This window comes from Rhinopithecus roxellana, chromosome 15 (assembly GCF_007565055.1).
Source record: "Rhinopithecus roxellana isolate Shanxi Qingling chromosome 15, ASM756505v1, whole genome shotgun sequence".
In the NCBI taxonomy this organism is placed as follows: domain Eukaryota; kingdom Metazoa; phylum Chordata; class Mammalia; order Primates; family Cercopithecidae; genus Rhinopithecus; species Rhinopithecus roxellana.
Genome location: NC_044563.1, coordinates 27,114,251 through 27,133,926, shown reverse-complemented (window position 1 = coordinate 27,133,926; position 19,676 = coordinate 27,114,251). Strand labels below are relative to the sequence as shown.

At 40.0% G+C, this 19,676-nt stretch overlaps 1 pseudogene; it reads left to right on the top strand.

Moving 5' to 3' along the window:
- The first annotated feature begins 15,985 nt into the window (after positions 1-15,985).
- On the top strand, positions 15,986-18,465 carry LOC104672597 (annotated as a pseudogene).
- The last annotated feature ends 1,211 nt before the right edge of the window (positions 18,466-19,676 follow it).

Here is a 19,676-nt window from a genome sequence, read left to right as displayed (position 1 = left end):
TCCTAAGACAGAAATGAGAGGCAAAATATTTAGTAATGGCAAGTAATAGAACTAAGCAATCAAATTGGATAATGGCCATGAATAACCCATTTGGTCTAATTAGTGAGCCTTTGGAGGTGATCAGCTCTGTCCTTGGGGATTAGTGACCTCAAACTTAATGTTTCCTTCTCACTGACATTTATCAAATATCTACTTATCTAACCAATTTAATCCTCAAATGACATTATGATACAGATGAAAATATTTACATTTTATAGAAGAAAAAAAGGCTTAGAAAGACCAAGCATCTTGCCTAATGTCATACCACAGCTAAGGCACAAGACCAATATTTTGACATCCCTTACCTGCTTGAATCAATGTTACCTCCAATACACTGCCTCATTCATTCCTCTTGCTCCTAGTTGTCTGCCGTAGAGAAACTGCCTGTCAAGCATACTAAATAGGTAGTCTCATTTGCATACCACACATTTCCTTTACTGTTTCAATAAATAAGCATTCATTGAATACCTACAATGTGCTAGGCACAGAAAAATCAAATGGCCCATACAGTGAATAAACCCTGACCTTTCGCTTAATTAGCACCATATTTAACATCCAACTTACTCATATAATCTTTAACACTTTTGCCAAATATGAATGGTGCAATCTCTTCTACAAGGAAAGATTGTTAACTTTTGGCCTAACAAAGATCTTTCAACTTTCATTTTCAATTTCATGTTTGGTGATGAGACAATTGGAAGTCTAATCTTAGGGTAACAGATTATTGGTAAAAGTTCTCCTTTGCTTCCGCCCACCTGCCTGATACCCCTCCCCAACCTATAACACATGACTAAGGAGAACCTGCAGAGCAATTTATATCCACTGGTACCAGTACAGGGAAGAAGAAAGAGTCTCTCTTCATTTTCATTCATTCCACATATATTAATTGAATGCCTACTACATGTCAGAAACTCTTCTGGGAACTTATCTTAATGCTTGTTTTAAGTCTTTCTGTGCTACCCAATCACAGATTTGAAGCAGCCTTCGTGCTTTTGTACTTCATATGCCTGCCTCGAGCCTTTCCCCAGTGATAGCCAAGAGCAACATGAAGTCTTTGAAACAGGGTTTACAGCCTTGTTTTTCTGTTACTAATATAGCATGCTGTTCTCATCATTGGTCTGATTTGGCTACTGACATGGTGACATGCTGGAATGTTTCCTCAGGGATCCAACAGTAAAAAGGAAGCAACAACAACAAAAAAGCACAAAGAGTTCAGAACAACTAGTTGCTTTCCAGTAAAGTCTATAGGAAGGAATTGACTTCCTTGAGTGCCTTAAAAACCAAGTGTTTGCACTATAGGACAGGTAAGGATATTTTCTCAAAAATATCAGGAGAGAATCCTGGGAAGAACATGAAGCTGACCCTGTTACTCCTTTCCTTAGCACTTCGAGGATTCCTCACCATTTTGAGGGGGTAGATACAAATGCCTGAGTATGACATGTGAGACCTTTATAATTACATAACTGTTTATACTTTCATCATCAGCTCAAGAATTACCTTTTCAAGCAAAGTTTCTGGATAACCCTGCTCCAATAAAAACCTAGCCAGCTTTTCTTTGTGACCTTACTCTTCTATTCAGTAACACTATTCATACTGAAATTCAATACTGATTCAGCATGTAGGCTTCATGGTCTCGGATTGAAGCCTGACTTCTATACTTCATTTTCTGACTGTCAGCAAATTTTTTGACATCTTTGTGTCTCAGTTTGTCAGTAGAATGAGAATAATATTCATCATCACATCTTTCTAAGGGCATTTTAAAAATAAGAATCGAATGAAATAATATGGATAAAGTGGCTATCACAGTATGTGAAACATAGCTTTCAAAAATATGATTCCTTATTACAATTGCATGTCTACTACTCAGTGAGTTCTTCCAACGCAAAATCTGTGGCACTTAAATTTGTATTTAGTGCCTAATGATGTTCTTATTTATTTAATGTACAAAAGCTTCGCAGAGTAGGAAACAATTAATTATGGCCTATATTCGTTAGGCCAACACCAAACAATAAAAAATCGAGAAAAAAATACATGTTAATTTCTTGTCTCTGTAACATTTCTAACACGTGTTTCTGATGATCACGTACCTCTCCTCAAAAATGTGATACAGAAACTCAGAATCCTTTCATCCTGTTGGTTCCTCATCTTCAACATATAGTTTCCAAGACCATCATGATTGTCTGTCCATAGATAATCAGAGGAAAAAATGTGGGGAAGGCACACTTATTCTTGACCACCCTGACCCAGAAAGAAAATACCTCACTTCTGTTGACATTCCACTGTAAAAACCATGACCTTTGCCACACAACTCTATGCCATGCAATAGGTAGGCAAGCATCCATTTCTAATAGCCCTTGAAGAATGTTAGGAATTTGATGGAAAGAAGATGACAGGGAAGGCTACTTCTGGGAAAAGAAAGGAAGGTGAATAATAGGCAAAGGGAAGTTTAGGATTATAGAATCAACACATTTCACATTTCAATGGAAATGCAGGGTACATGATGGGGAAGATAAGAGATAAGAATGGGAGGCTGAACTCAGTCTGCACACCTTATTATAATTGTTCACTTCACATCATACACAGCCTAGGGCTCTATACTTCCTGAGCTTGACTTTACATACTGCCTCAAACTTCAGTGTAAAATTAGCAAATGTGAAAATACCTGAGCTTATTAGATAATGACTAATCATGATCATTTTAAGCACAGTTGTCAGATTTGACAAATAAAAATATAGGACATCAGTTAAGTTTGTATTTAGGGCAAAAACCATTTTTATAGTATGAATAAGCCCCATGAGATATTTGGGACATATGTATATTAAATAAGTATGTGTTGTTTATCTAAAATTAAAATTCAACTGGGTGCCCTGTATGTTATCGGGGCAACTCTATTTTTTTTAAGGGCAAGAGAAGGATCTAAATAATTGCCCTCTTAGTAATAATTGCAATTCTCTGTATTTTTGGTAAAATTATAGAAAGTTTCCCTTTCCTTGTCACATTTTTTTTCTTTCAAGTTCTGCACCAAAAAATTATTATCTGACAATAATCATTCTTTCGAGTTGCTTCAAAAGGTGAAAAATAGAAATGCATTATGCAGAATCATAGTTGGCTCTGTGATGGGACCATTATATGATGAGACTGCAAGCAGAAACTACACATTTATCATCAGTTATTTTCTCTGGTATCTACCCTTTTAACAGTTAATACTGATGACTAGTTATAGAGGTTCTTCAACCCATGTAGCCCATCAACTAGATAAACTTATGGATTCCGAACCATTTCTTTTTTTAGGAAGGTTCTGTTTTGCTTTTGGACCAGGCTGTACCTCTAATACCAGTTGTCTTGTAAATATATAGTGTAGCAATGTTATAAATTAGCATTGTTAGTAGTAACAATAGTTACTACTAACTAGTAGTGTAGCATTGTTAATAAAGCAATGTTAGTGTAGCAATAGTCGTTGTGGTAGTAGGAATAATACCTTTATTGATCACTTCCTTTAGGGTAGCCATTTTTACAATTGTTTCATATGAATTATTTAAACTTACTAAACTTTGCTACACAGAAGTTAACTAACTTGCCCAAGTCTGAACAGCTAGTAAGTGGAGAAGCCAGAACCACTGGATTGAGGATTGGTGTTAACCATCATAGTAGTTGGCTGCAGTAGTGAAAATTATCTTCCCATTGGGACAGTGACTGAAAGCATCAACATCTCCATACTGAAACACCATCCTGGAATGAGTCAAGTGGCGTGGGCTCAAAATAATGCCTTTGGCATTTCTTAACTCTTACTTTGGGTAGTCTGACTTCTCTGTACTTTAGTTTCCTCATCTGTGAAAGAAAATGATAACGTCTACTTTATAGAGTTATAGTATAAAATTAAGTGCATTTTATGCAAGGAAGAAATATATAGCAATTGATATTGTTATTATGAATATTCATTCCATTCAAACTAGTTTACACAGAATTTTCTTGTCCTTATAGAAATGAGGTCCCAATGTTCACATGTAGATAAGGAATAACAACAAATCTCTGCTATTTCTCTACTTCCTGTTCCTTCTATTAGTTTAATTAATATCTGTAATGTTTCCTTTGAACAAGTGATAGATGAAGAGCAACAGACATCACCGTGAAAAATACAAAATATAGAAAATTAAAAGCTAAGTACTTGTCAATGGTTGGTTAGTAACAAAACATCATTATTTTCTTTTTTATTTTATTTTCTAATGGAAGGGTTATATCTGTCTTTTCTCATAATGACTTAGGTACTTGTTCCTACCAAACAACTTAAAAAAAGAATGCCATTGAAAATAAAATACTGAAATGTTGACATCACACTCAAATTATTACTTGGCATCTATTCTTTGCTCTTGGAACAAAGACTGTATACATGCTGGTCTTTGCACTTTTAGTTATGCTGTTCTCCTTGTGTCTCCTCTTTCTACTTATCCACCTTTAGCCTAGTTACTGCTTCAAGTTTCACCCCATAGACCTACGGATAAAGATGATGATCGTCTCTGAATACCCAAACTTTTCTGACCAATCCCTTTTCCACACTCAGGTAGACTTAGAGCCCATCCAATAATTTGAAAGTTGGCATCCTATTATTGTGTAAAATCCATAAAAATAAAGCTTATCAGAAGAAAGAACATAAAATTGATAATCTGAGCTTCTGTTGTTCCGCTTCCTGAGAATTGAATGAGGTCTATCGTATTGATCTTCCCCACAACTAGTACTGATAGATTGAAGACATTTCATAAATGTTTGTTCAATTAATGATTATAATTTAGGTAACAAATGTGTGACAGTGGCTGACACATAGTAGATGCCCAAAGATCTTAATTTATTTCCCATTTTTATTATAACCATGCTTCTTCCATGCCACACAAGTTCATGGATTCTTAGTTAAGTGTTGAGAGTTTGCCTCTGCATAGGCTTCCAATTAGAGTAGCTCTGCAATAAAAAAACTGAATATCTAAAATTCTACTTTTAACTAATTTAACAAGCTCTGGTCAAATAACTAGGACTGTTAGATATTAAAAATCTGACATAATGAGTAGCATGTTGTTTTTTAAGGGTATAGTTTCTTAAGGGATGTGGCATATTGTGGCATTTTTCAAAGATAACCATCTCAAACATTCTTCTTGCAATGTAATATTGATAGACCTCCATCATGAGGCAGGATTTTTACCCTCTCTCCACTCCTCCCCTCAAACCTGGATGGACCCTCATAATTGCCTCAACTAATAGTGGATGCCAGAAGTGACGCTATGTCTTCCTAGCCTGGCTCTGACCTTTCTGGGACATGTGTCTTCAGAACTTTAAGTCAATATGTAATCAAGCCCCCATACCGGGGAGAACATGTGAAGACATCCCATAGAGTTACAGATGCCCAAGGAGTCCCAGATGAGTCAGCCTACAGTCCTCTCAGATCAGACATCAGAACATGTGAGGGAGGAAGTCTTCAGTATGATCCTGGTCCTCGCCATTGTCTCTTTGCAACCTCATTAGAGACCCCAAGTCAGAAGGCCCATATTGGCTTCTCTTAGATTCCTGACCCATAGAATTGTGAGAGACAGAAAATGATTATTATTGTTTCAAGCCACCAAGTTTTAAAATGATTGTTGCACTGCCATGGAAACAAGCAGGGCAATTGGGGGAAAAAAGTTAGTCTAATTAGGTTTAAATTGCAAGACAGATGAGCCATGTCTTAGAACATTCCATCCTTCAATCTCAGTGATCACTGTGAGGGTAAGGCAGAGACTGCCCAGTCTATGAGGTTTCCATTGATTCCTGGGGCTGTGGCAACTGAAGTGGTCTAAGACAATTTTGTCCTGAAAACCTCGGGGCTCTGGAAGAATAAAATATACTTCTTCTTAATAGTTTTTCCAGTAATTAAAGTTTTATTTCCACATCCGTTTTAGTAAGTGTAAAAATACATTTCAAATCACTCTTTCCTTCAAAGTGGGAAAAGAAGGTGGGGGTTGCGGGGGAAGCAGAGCCCATATGTCTCCAAATAAATGCAATTACCAGTCCTGCCTTCACCGAGGTCATACACCTATACTGTGGAGGGCATGGGATGGTGGAGGGAGATTTTCACATCTGGATTTCATCAACTCATATTGGTTATAACTTGCAGACTGCAATTTCTTTGCCAATTTTTTTGTCATTAATCCCTTGGTAGCATAAAAAGAAAAAAAAAGGGTTCTAGACTCTTCATAAACTGCAATTGGGCAATAGCTGTTGTGCACAATAGTCAGCCCAGACTTGCTAAATGTTAACAAAACTTTCCCCTCACTGCCACTAAGGTGAAACAAAATGTGAGGTCTACACAAGTGGAAATAGGTAAATAGCATAATTTTGCTTCTGTCCATGAGTGATGGGAGTGAAAACAAAATGTGCAAATCCTACCGGGACTGAGAGCAAGAAACCCACACAGTCCATGAGTGTAAAAGGTGTTGAATGGTCACTGAGTCCTTCTGGAATTGCTCCAGAGGAAATAGTTTCCTGAGGCCTTGTTCTGGCAGGGTAGAGACAGCGTTGCTGATAGATGATTGTTAGATTTATAAACAAGAGAAAGTATTTAAGAAGGCAAATGCAGGAACATTTTTTTTTTCCTTTGTGTTTTACCCTACCAATAAGTAGAATCAGAAAAAGAGAAATTATAATTCCCAAATGTAACTTGGGCTTTTCCATCAGGAGGTGGCATGGACTCTTTTGAATCCAAGGGCAGAGTGAAATGAGGAATAAATAAAAATGGGAACTTTCTGCCTTCGGCTCCAATGAATAAAGATCTTTGGTGTATGATTGGTTTGGTCAAAAGCCTTTTAAGCACCCTAAACTGTTTTTGGATTAGATGACCAAGTACTTTAGAATGTGTTAGTGCCTGATGCTACCAATTAGGTAATACAATGTTTTCCTTTATCCTTACTTAATTTAGAGTCATGTTTAAGAGGATGGGTCCCAGGCTTATACTCAGATTCCACACCCCCTGACTGCTTGAGCAGGGGTCTCCATTTCTCTGTGCCTCAATCTCCCCATGTTTAAAACATAAGTAATATTTTGTGAGGTTTAAGAGTGTTTTGTGAGGATCAAGTATAATCAAATAGGTAAGAGCCTGGGACTTAGAGCTCAATAACTTTTAGTTATTATTCTTATGTTCAACTATACCTGCCTGACTTATTATGAACCTACACACAATTTTCTATGTTGGTTTTAGTCTTTTTTAAAAATTTTTCTCCCTATTGAGTAGTGAGTTGACTATTACCGCTTGTAGTATATAATCCCACAATCTGTAGGTAATAATTAACCCTCTCCTTTTCTTCTCCTAGGCCTTAGATGATTTGTCTGGAGTTTAAACAGATCTTTCTTTCACATTTGTTTAAACAGATCTTTCTTTCACATTTGATCTCACTAACAGCATTTAAAAACTGGTTCTTTTAGCTATGTTGAAACAGACAATACACTGTTGTAATTAACTAGTCACTGCTGTGCAGAACACCAGAACTTATTCCTCCTATCTAACTGAAACTGTGCCTGTTGACCAATACCTCTCCTTCCCTGTTCACCTCAGCTCCAAAGCCTCTGGCATACCTTCTGCTTCTGTGAGTTTGATTTTTTTTTTTTTTGATTCCACATGTAAGTCAGATCATAAGGTATTTGTCTCCTTGAGCCTGGAAGTTTAAGTGTTCTCCCCACAAATGGTACATATTAGAGGTGATAAATATGCTAATTAGCCTGATTTGCTCATTTCATAATGTCACATGTATCAAAACATCACATTGTACCCCATAAATATATACAATTACTGTTTCTCAGTTAAAAATACAATTAAAAAACCCAATTCTGAAAACAGAGAAACAAATACAAACCTCTGGATGTGATTGAAGAGATGATTATTAGGCCACAAGCTCCATGAGGCCCGGGACCATTTTTATTTTGTTTACTATTTTGAAATACATAGAATGCAGCAACATCAGTTTTTCTCTCCATTATTTTTGCTATTATTATTCCAGAATAGGCTGTCTGTCTGTAGGAACTGTCAGTCAGGGTTCAGTCAGGAAACAGGTGGCTCTGCTCAACATGGACACTTTGAGTAGAAATGAATAAAAGCACTATTTTGAAAGATGTGGGCAAGGTTTAGGGAGCACAGCAAAGTCTAGTGTCTTCCCTAAGGGCCAGTGAGAGTGGGGGTGCTGGGACTGCCACTGGCCTAAAGAGACTGGGGCAGAGTAGAGTTACCAGGAGCCAGAAAGAGGGAAGCTGTACAGAGGTAGAGGCCAGAAGGGAGCTGTATGGAAAACTAGCAGGTAACCATCCAGGGAAATGAATACCTTGCAACACTGTGTTCCTGCCTCTGGTTTCCTGCTGGTGTCCCCCATTGGCAGAATATAACTAGAAGCCAGAAGGCTAGGGAGCCTGTGCTATAATTGCTTAGGTTTAGGCTCCTAGAGCACAGAGGAGGGAGGAAGAAGTGTGGAGCCTAGACCTGGAGAGCAAAGGGGAGACTTCTAGCACAGGACTGAATATTCAGTCACTTCTATGCTGTGCTCCTTCATGTTCTCTAACCCTAATATTTCCCACTTAACCTTTAGATACTCAGTATTTTCACTCAGTATGTCCTCCAAGGAATACCCAGTGATCTGGAATTTACAGCTTCATTAATTCAGTAAATACTCATGGAACAAGGGCAAGCCAAGTGAGTGGCAGTGCTTGCCTTCATAACCTCTCACATACTTGGTGGAGAGACAGGCATGTCAACAATTTATGATCCACTGTAATAGGTACCAGGACAGAGTTGGCACTAAGCACTGTAGGAAACAGAGCTAGTGACTTACTTTTCTCTTACAGTGAAAAGCAAGGCAGGTCAAGACAGTTTTACAGATGAGGTAACAGTTAAAGCGAATCTTGAACAAGAAGGAAGTTCCATGGCTAATCCTCTCAGGGACTTTATTTTAAACTTATCTTCTGGAGCGGGAGCAAGATGGCCGAATAGGAACAGCTCCAGCCTCCAGCTCCCAGCGCGAGCAACACAGAAGACAGGTGATTTCTGCATTTTCAACTGAGGTACCGGGTTCATCTCACTGGGGAGTGCCAGACAATCGGTGCTGGTCAGCTGGTGCAGCCCGATCAGCGAGAGCTGAAGCAGGGCGAGGCATTGCCTCACCTGGGGAGCCAAGGGGGAAGGGAATCCCTTTTCCTAGCCAAGGGAAACTGAGACACACAACACCTGGAAAATCAGGTAACTCCCACCCTAATACTGTGCTTTACCAAGGGTCTTAGCAAATGGCACACCAGGAGATTATATCCCACACCTGGCCCGGAGGGTCCTACGCCCATGGAGCCTCCTTCATTGCTAACACAGCAGTCTGAGATCTAACTGCAAGACTGCAGTGAGGCTGGGGGAGGGGCGCCCACCATTGCTGAGGCTTAAGTAGGTAAACAAAGCCTCTGGGATGCTCGAACTGGGTGGAGCCCACCTCAGCTCAAGGAGGTCTGTCTGTCTCTGTAGACTCCACCTCTGGGTGGAGTCTGACAGCTGTCTGCCAGCTTTGAAGAGAGCAGTGGATCTCCCAGCACAGAGGTTGAGATCTGAGAACAGACAGACTGCCTGCTCAAGTGGGTCCCTCACCCCTGAGTAACCTCACTGGGAGACATCCCCGACTAGGTGCAGACTGACACCTCACACATCACACAGCTGGGTACACCTCTGAGATGAAGCTTCCAGAGCAAGAATCAGACAGCAACACTTGCTGTTCAGCAATATTCTATCTTCTGCAGCCTCTGCTGCTGATACCTGGGCAAACAGGTCTGGAGTGGACCTCAAGCAAACTCCAACAGACCTGCAGCTAAGGGTCATGACTGTTAGAAGGAAAACTAACAAATAGAAAGGACACCCACACCAAAACCCCATCAGTACATCACCATCATCAAAGACCAAAGGCAGATAAAATGACAAAGATGGGGAAAAAGCAGGGCAGAAAAGCTGGAAATTCAAAAAATAAGAGTGCATCCCCCCCGCCAAAGGAATGCAGATCATCACCAGAAATGGAACAAAGCTGGATAGAGAATGACCTTTGACGAGTTGAGAGAAGACTTCAGTCGATCAAACTTCTCAGAGCTAAAGGAGGAACTACGTACCCAGTGCAAAGAAACTAAAAACCTTGAAAAAAGAATGGAAGAATGGATAACTAGAATAACTATTGCAGAGAAGTCCATAAATGAACTGATAGAGATGAAAACCATGACACAAGAACTACATGACAAATGCACAAGCTTCAGTAACTGACTTGATCAACTGGAAGAAAGAGTATCAGTGATTGAAGATGAAATAAATGAAATGAAGTGAGAAGAGAAGTTTAGGGAAAAAAGAGTAAAAAGAAATGAACAAAGCCTCCGAGAAATATTGGATTATGTGAAAAGACCAAATCTACATCTGATTGGTGTGCCTGAAAGTGATGGGGAGAATGGAACCAAGTTGGAAAATACTCTGCAGGATATCATCCAGGAGAACTTCCCTAACCTAGCAAGGTAGGCCAACATTCAAATTCAGGAAATACAGAGAACACTGAAAAGATACTCCTTGAGAAGAACAACTCCAAGGCACATAACTGTCAGATTCACCAAAGTTGAAATGAAGGAAAACATGTTAAGGGCAGCCAGAGAGAAAGGTCTGGTTACCCACAAAGGGAAGCCCATTAGACTAACAGCAGATTTCTCGGCAGAAACTCTACAAGCCAGAAGAGAGTGCAATATTCGACATTCTTAAAGAAAAGAATTTTCAACCCAGAATTTCATATCCAGCCAAACTAAGTTTCATAAGTGAAGGAGAAATGAAATCCTTTACAGACAAGCAAATGCTGAGAGATTTTGTCACCACCAGGCCTGCCCTACAAGAGCTCCTGAAAGAAGCATTAAACATGGAAAGAAACAATAGGTACCAGCCATTGTAAAAACATTCTAAAACGTAAAGACCATCAATGCTAGGAAGAAACTGCATCAACTGATGAGCAAAATAACTAGCTAATATCATAATGACAGGATCAAGTTCACACATAACAATATTAACCTTAGATGTAAATGGACTAAATGGACCAATTAAAAGACACAGACCGGCAAATTGGACAAAGAGTCAAGACCCATCAGTTTGCTGTATTCAGGAGACCCATCTCACATGCACAGACACACATAGGCTCAAAATAAAGGCATGGAGGAAGATCTACCAAGCAAATGGAAAACAAAAAAAGGCAGGGGCTGCAATCCTAGTCTCTGATAAAACACACTTTAAACCAACAAAGATCAAAAGAGACAAAGAAGGCCATTACATAATGGTAAAGGGATCAATTCAACAAGAAGAGCTAACTATCCTAAATATGTATGCTCCCAATACAGGAGCAACCAGATTCATAAAGCAAGTCCTTAGAGACCTACAAAGAGACTTAGACTCCCACACAGTAATAATGGGAGACTTCAACACCCCACTGTCAACATTAGACAGATCAGCGAGACAGAAAGTTAACAAGGATATCCAGGAATTAAACTCAACTCTGCACCAAGCGGACCTAATAGTCATCTACAGAACGCTCCACTCCAAATCAACAGAATATACATTCTTCTCAGCACCACATCGCACTTATTCCAAAATTGACCACATAGTTGGAAGTAAAGTACTCCTGAGCAAATGTAAAACAGAAATTTTAACAAACTGTCTCTCAGACCACAGTGCAATCAAACTAGAACTCAAGACTAATAAACTCAATCAAAACCACTCAACTGCATGGAAACTGAACAACCTGCTCCTGAATGAATATGTTATTCAACATATTTCATTTTCTCAAAATTATTACTTTGAGAGATGTTCCATCAATACAGAATTTATTGAGAGTTTTTAGCATGAGGAGCTGTTGAATTTTGTCAAAGGCCTTTGCTGCATCTATTGAGATAATCATGTGATTTTAGTCTTTGGTTATGTTTATATGCTGGATTATGTTTATGAAATCTGCTTCATGTCATACATAATGAAATGAAGGCAGAAATAAGATGTGCTTTGAAACCAATGAGAACAAAGATACAACATAACAGAATCTGGGACACATTCAAAGCAGTGTGTAGAGAGAAATTTATAGGACTAAATGCCCACAAGAGAAAGCAAGAAAGATCTAAAACTGACACCCTAACATCACAAGTAAAAGAACTAGAGAAGCAAGAGCAAACACATTCAAAAGCTAGGCAAGAAATAACTACGATCAGAGCAGAACTGAAGGAGATAGAGACACAAAAAACCCTCCAAAAAAGTCATGAATCCAGAAGCTCGTTTTTTGAAAAGATCAACAAAATTGATGGACAGTTAGCAAGACTAATAAAGAAGGAAAGAAAGAAGAATCAAATAGATCGAATAAAAAATGATAAAAGGGATATCACCACCAACCCCACGGAAATACAAACTACCATCAGAGAATACTATAAACACCTCTATGCAAATAATCTAGAAAACCTAGAAGAAATGGATAAATTCCTGGACACATACATTCTCCCAAGACTAAATAAGGAAGAAGTTGAATCCCTGAAAAGACCAATAGCAGGCTCTGAAATTGAGGCAATAATGAGTAGCCTACCAACCAAAAAAAGTCCAGGACCAGACGGATTCACAGCCAAATTCTACCAGAGGTACAAGGAGGAGCTGGTACAATTCCTTCTGAAACTATTCCAATCAATAGAAAAACAGGGAATCCTCCTTAACTCATTTTATGAGGCCAGCATCATCTTGATACCAAAGCCTGGCAGGGACACAACAAAAAAAGAGAATTTCAGACCAATATCTCTGATGAACATCAATGCAAAAATTCTCAATAAAATACTGGCAAACTGAATGCAGCAGTACGTCAAAAAGCTGATCCACCATGATCAAGTGGGCTAAATCCCTGGGATGCAAGGCTGGTTCAACATATGCAAATCAATAAACATAATCCAGCATATAAACAGAAACAAAGACAAAGACTACATGATTATCTCAATAGACGCAGCAAAGGCCTTTGACAAAATTCAACAGCCCTTCTTGCTAAAAACTCTCAATAAATTCTGTATTGATGAAACGTATCTCAAAATAATAAGAGCTATTTATGACAAACCCACAGCCAATATCATACTGAATAGGCAAAGACTGGAAGCATTCCCTTTGAAAACTGGCAGAAGACAGGGATGCCTTCTCTCACCACTCCTATTCAACATAGTGTTGGAATTTCTGGTTAGAGCAATCAGGCAAGAGAAAGAAATAAAGGGTATTCAATTAGGAAAAGAAGAAGTCAAATTGTCCCTGTTTGCAGATGACCTGATCATCTATTTAGAAAACCCGATCATCTCAGCCCAAAATCTCCTTAAGCTGATAAGCAACTTCAGCAAAGTCTCAGGATACAAAATCAATGTGCAAAAATCACATGCATTCTTATACACCAATAACAGACAAACAGAGAGCCAAATCATGAATGAACTTCCATTCACAATTGTTTCAAAGAGAATAAAATACCTAAGAATCTACCTTACAAGGGATGTAAAGGACCTCTTCAAGGAGAACTACAAACCACTGCTCAGTGAAATCAAAGAGGACACAAACAAATAGAAGAACATACCATGCTCATGGATAGGAAGAATCAATATCGTGAAAATGGCCATACTGCCCAAGGTAATTTATAGATTCAATGCCATCCCCATTAAGCTACCAATGACTTTCTTTACAGAATTGGGAAAAACTGCTTTAAAGTTCATATGGAACCAAAAAAGAGCCCGCATTGCCAAGACAATCCTAAGCCAAAACAGCAAAGCTGGAGGCATCACACTACCTGACTTCAAACTATACTACAAGGCTACAGTAACCAAACAGCATGGTATTGGTACCAAAACAGAGATATAGACCAATGGAATAGAACAGAGCCCTCATAAATAATACCACACATCTACAGGCATCTGATCTTTGAGAAACCTGACAAAAACAAGAAATCGGGAAAGGATTCCCTATTTAATAAATTGTGCTGGGAAAATTGACTAGTCATAAGTAGAAAGCTGAAACTGGATCCTTTTCTTACTCCTTATACGAAAATTAATTCAAGATGGATTAGAGACTTAAATGTTAGACCTAAAACCAGAAAAACCCTAGAAGAAAACTTAGGTAATACCATTCAGGATATAGTCATGGGCAAGGACTTCATGTCTAAAACACCAAAAGCAACGACAACAAAAGCCAAAATTGACAAATGAAATCTAACTAAACTAAAGAGCTTCTGCACAGCAAAAGAAGCTACCATCAGAGTGAACAGGCAACCTACAGAATGGGAGACAATTTTTGTAGTCTTCTCATCTGACAAAGGGCTAATATCCAGAACCTACAAAGAACTCAAACAAATTTACAAGAAAAAAAACAAACAACCCCATCAAAAAGTGGGCAAAGGATAAGAACAGACACCTCTCAAAAGAAGACATTTATACAGCCAACAGACATGTGAAAAAATGCTCATCATCACTTGCCATCAGAGAAATGCAAATCAAAACCACAATGAGATACCATCTCACACCAGTTAGAATGGTGATTATTAAAAAGTCAGGAAACAACAGGTGCTGGAGATGATGTGGAGAAATTGGAACACTTTTATACTGTTGGTGAGACTGTAAACTAGTTGAACCATTGTGGAAGACAGGGTGGCAATCGCTCAAGGATCTAGAACTAGAAATACCATTTGACCTAGCCATCCCATTACTGGGTATATACCCAAAGGATTATAAATCATACTGCTATAAAGACACATATACATGCGCATTTATTGCGGTGCTATTCACAATAGCAAAGACTTGGAATCAACCAAAATGTCCATCAACGACAGACTGGATTAAGAAAATGTGGCACATATACACCATAGAATACTATGCAGCCATAAAAAAGGATGAGTTTGCGTCCTTTGTAGGGACACGGATGCAGCTAGAAACCATCATTCTCAGCAAACTATTGCAAGAACAAAAAACCAAACACTGCATGTTCTCACTCATAGGTGGGAATTGAACAATGAGATCACTTGGACACAGGAAGGGGAACATCACACACTGGGGCCTATTGTGGGGAGTGGGGAGGGGGGAGGGATAGCATTAGGAGATATACCTAATGTAAATGACGAGTTAATGGGCACAGCACACCAACATGGCACATGTATACATATGTAACAAACCTGCATATTGTGCACATGTACCCTAGAACTTAAAGTATAATTTAAAAAAAAAAAAAGAAAAACAAGCAGAGAAACAAAACTTGATACAGAAAAACATGTCAGGCTTATGCACTAAATTATCCATAATTAGTTTAATTATGAATGGTCTATCAAGAGACAGATAATACAAGAGTGTATTTAAAAGTATGACTGTTTCGTATATGTTTCTTGTATGCTGTGTACAAGAAACTCACTTGAAATTTACCAATCCAGGGCAGGCTAGATTAAAAGGATGAAAAAAGATATATTACACAAACATTAATGCAAGGAAAGCAAGAGTGCTTGTATGTATATCAGATAAAGCAAAGAAAATTACCGGAAACAGAGAGGTTATGTAATGATCAAAGGTTTAATCCATGAAGAAGACAGCAATTTTACAAGTGTACTCACCAGACAACAGAGCTTCAAAACATGTGATGTGAAAATTACCAGAACTAAGGCGGGTCTGGCTCGGACCTGAGCTGCCTCAGGATGTAAAGTGTAACAAGGTGACCGGGGCGGGGGGGAATGGGGGGCCGCAGCAGGGGTCTGTGAGGCCTATGGGGTGCCCGCGTTCCCCAGCGGCCCCCGCAGCCAGCTCCGCAGTGGTCCACTCCGGTCGGTTGCCACCTGCGGATTCGGATTCTAGACCCAAGGCTGCGTGTTCTCCACCATTTGTTGTGGCCGGCGTTACTGCGGTGATCCCAGAGCAGTTTGGCGCTATGGAGGTGCCCGGGGCTACCCCTCAGCCCCATTTGGGATTGGTCCTGGAGGAGCTATGCAGGGTTGTGGCAGCACTACCTGAAAGTAGGAGACCAGATTCGAATCCTTATGGTTTTCCATGGGAATTGGTGGTATGTGCAGCTGTTGTTGGATTTTTTGCTGTTCTCCTTTTTCTGTGGAGAAGTTTTAGATCGGTTAGGAGTCGGCTCTATGTGGGAAGAGAAAAAAAACTTGCTGCAACGCTTTCTGGACTAATTGAAGAAAAATGTAAACTACTTGAAAAATTTAGCCTTATTCAAAAAGAATACGAAGACTATGAAGTAGAGTCATCTTTAGAGGATGTCAGCTTTGAGAAGGCGGCAGCAGAAGCACGAAGTTTGGAGGCAACCCGTGAAAAGTTGAACAGGTCCAATTCCGAACTTGAGGATGAAATCCTCTGTCTAGAAAAAGAGTTCAAAGAAGAGAAATCTAAACATTCTCAACAAGATGAATTGATGGCGGATATTTCAAAAACGATACAGTCTGTACAAGACGAGTCAAAATCCCTCAAATCACAAATAGCTGAAGCCAAAATCATTTTCAAGATTTTTCAAATGAATGAAGAACGACTGGAGATAGCGATAAAAGATGCTTTGAGTGAAAATTCTCAACTTCAGGAAAGCCAGAAGCAGCTTTTCCAAGAAGCTGAAGTATGGAAGGAACAAGTGAGTGAACTTAACAAACAGAAAATAACATTTGAAGACTCCAAAGTACACGCAGAACAAGTTCTAAATGTTAAAGAAAATCACATCAAGACTCTAACTGGATGCTTGCTGAAGATGAAAGATCGGGCTGCTGTGCTTGGAGAGGACATAACGGATGATGATAACTTGGAATTAGAAGTGAACAGTGAACCAGAAAATGGTGCTTACTTAGATGATCCTCCAAAAGGAGCTTTGAAGAAACTGATTCATGCTGCTAAGTTAAATGTTTCCTTAAAAACCTTAGAAGGAGAAAGAAACCACATTATTACTCAGTTATCTGAAGTTGACAAAACAAAGGACGAGCTTACAGAACATATTAAAAATCTTCAGACTCAACAAGTATCTTTGCAGTCAGAAAACATGTATTTTGAAAGTGAGAATCAGAAACTTCAACGGAAACTTAAAATAATGACTGAATTATATCAAGAAAATGAAATGAAACTCCACAGGAAATTGACACTAGAGGAAAATAACCAGATACAGGAAGAAGAGAAACTTTCTAAAGTGGAAAAAAAGATCAGCCATACCACTGAAGGGCTGGAGACCTACAGAAAGCTAGCCAAAGATCGTGAAGAAGAATTGGAGAGAACTATTAATTTTTATCAAAGGCAAGTTATTTCCTACGAGAAAAAAGGACATGATAATTGGTTGGCAGCTCAGACTGCTGAAAGAAACCTTAATGATTTAAGGAAAGAAAATGCTAACAACAGACAAAAATTAACTGAAACAGAGTTTAAATTTGCACCTTTAGAAAAAGATCCTTCTGCACCTGATGTTTCAAATACAGCATTTGACAGAGAGCATTCCCCGTATGGTCCCTCACCATTGGGTCAGGCTTCATCTGAAACCAGAGCTTTTCTGTCTCCTCAAACTTTGTTGGAGGGTCCACTCAGACTCTCACCTGTGCTTCCGGGGGGAGGAGGAAGAGGCCCAAGAGGCCCAGGGAATCCTCTGGACCATCAGATTGCTAATGAAAGAGGAGAACCAAGCTGTGATAAGTTAACCGATCCTCACAGGGCTCCTTCTGATACTGGGTCCCTGTCATCTCCGTGGGATCAGGAACGAAGGATGATGTTTCCTCCACCAGGACAATCATATCCTGATTCAGGTCTTCCTCCACAAAGGGAAGACAGATTTTATTCTAATTCTGATAGACTGTCTGGGCCAGCAGAACTCAGACGTTTTAATATGCCTTCTTTGGATAAAATGGATAGGTCAATGCCTTCAGAAATGGTATCCAGTAGAAATGATGCCAAAGATGATCTTGGTGATTTAAATGTGCCTGATTCATCTCTCCCTGCTGAAAATGAAGCCACTGGCACCGGCTTTGTTCCTCCACCCCCAGCTCCAATCAGAGGTCCATTGTTTCCAGTGAATACAAGGGGCCCGTTCATGAGAAGAGGACCTCCTTTCCCCCCACCTCCTCCAGGAACCATGTTTGGAGCTTCTCGAGGTTACTATCCACCAACGGATCTGCCAGGTCCACCACATGCTCCATTTGCAATGAGAAACATCTATCCACCGAGGAGTTTTCCTCCTTACCTTCACCCAAGACCTGGATTTTACCCCACCCCCATATTCTGAAGGTAGAAGCGAGTTGCCTTCAGGGTTGATTCCGCCTTCAAAGGAGCCTGCTACTGAACATCCAGAACCACAGCAAGAAACCTGACAATATTTTTGCTCTATTCAAAAGTAATTTAGACTGATCTCATTTTCACTTTAAGTAACTGCTGTTACTTAAGGGATTACACTTTTCTCAAATTGAAGTTTAATGGAATTATAGTTCTTAGTATAGTATTTTGTAAATAAAGATTATTTAAACACAAAAGAAATTTCAGTGCGCTGAAGATAACTGCAACTCCAAACCTAACGCTGTGTAGTTCTATGTTCTGCCATCTCGAAGCAAAGTGGAACCAGAAATGAAAGGTAATGGTTTTCGAATCAATTGTCCTCTTTTTTATTGTCTGGTGAATCTGCTGATATATAGGCACTAACAAAATTGGCAGGCTAAATTTATCCCTTATGTGTACATTTGGTAAATGTGAAGCCAGTGTAGAAAGTATTCCAACTTTACTTTTGGAAATTGCAACACTTTGGAATTTTCTAAATGTATAAATTCTAAACTTGTAGCCCAACTGCCAATGTTAAAAAACTTATTCCTGGGGGGCGGAGCAAGATGGCCGAATAGGAACAACTCCAGTCTCCAACTCCCAGCGCGAGCGACACAGAAGACCGGTGATTTCTGCATTTTCAACTGAGGTACTGGGGTCATCTCACTAGGGAGTGCCGGACAATCGGTGCTGGTCAGCTGCTGCAGCCTGACCAGCGAGAGCTGAAGCAGGGCGAGGCATCGCCTCACCTGGAAGCGCAAGGGGGAAGGGGATCCGTTTTCCTAGCCAGGAGAACTGAGACACACAACACCTGGAAAATCGGGTAACTCCCACCCCAATACTGCGCTGTAAGCATACAGGCATTCCAGGAGAATATATCCCACACCTGGCCGGGAGGGTCCCACGCCCACGGAGCCTCCCTCACTGCTAACACAGCAGTCTGCCGCGATCTATCCGCAAGGCAGCAGCGAGGCTGGGGGAGGGGCGCCCGCCATTGCTGAGGCTTAAGTAGGTAAACAAAGCCGCTGGGAAGCTCGAACTGGGTGGAGCTCACAGCAGCTCAAGGAAGCCTGCCTGTCTCTGTAGTCTCCACGTCTGGGGACAGCGCACAGCTGAAGACCAACAGGGGAAGTAGCGGGAGCCGGTGCAGACGCGAACGACTCTGTCTGACAGCTTTGGGGAGAGCCGCGGATCTCCCAACGTGGAGGTTGAGATCTGAGAACGGACAGACTGCCTGCTCAGGTGTGTCCCTGACCCCTGAGTAGCCTAGCTGGGAGAAATCCCCCACTAGGGGCAGTCTGACACCCCACACCTCACAGGGTGGAGTACACCCCTGA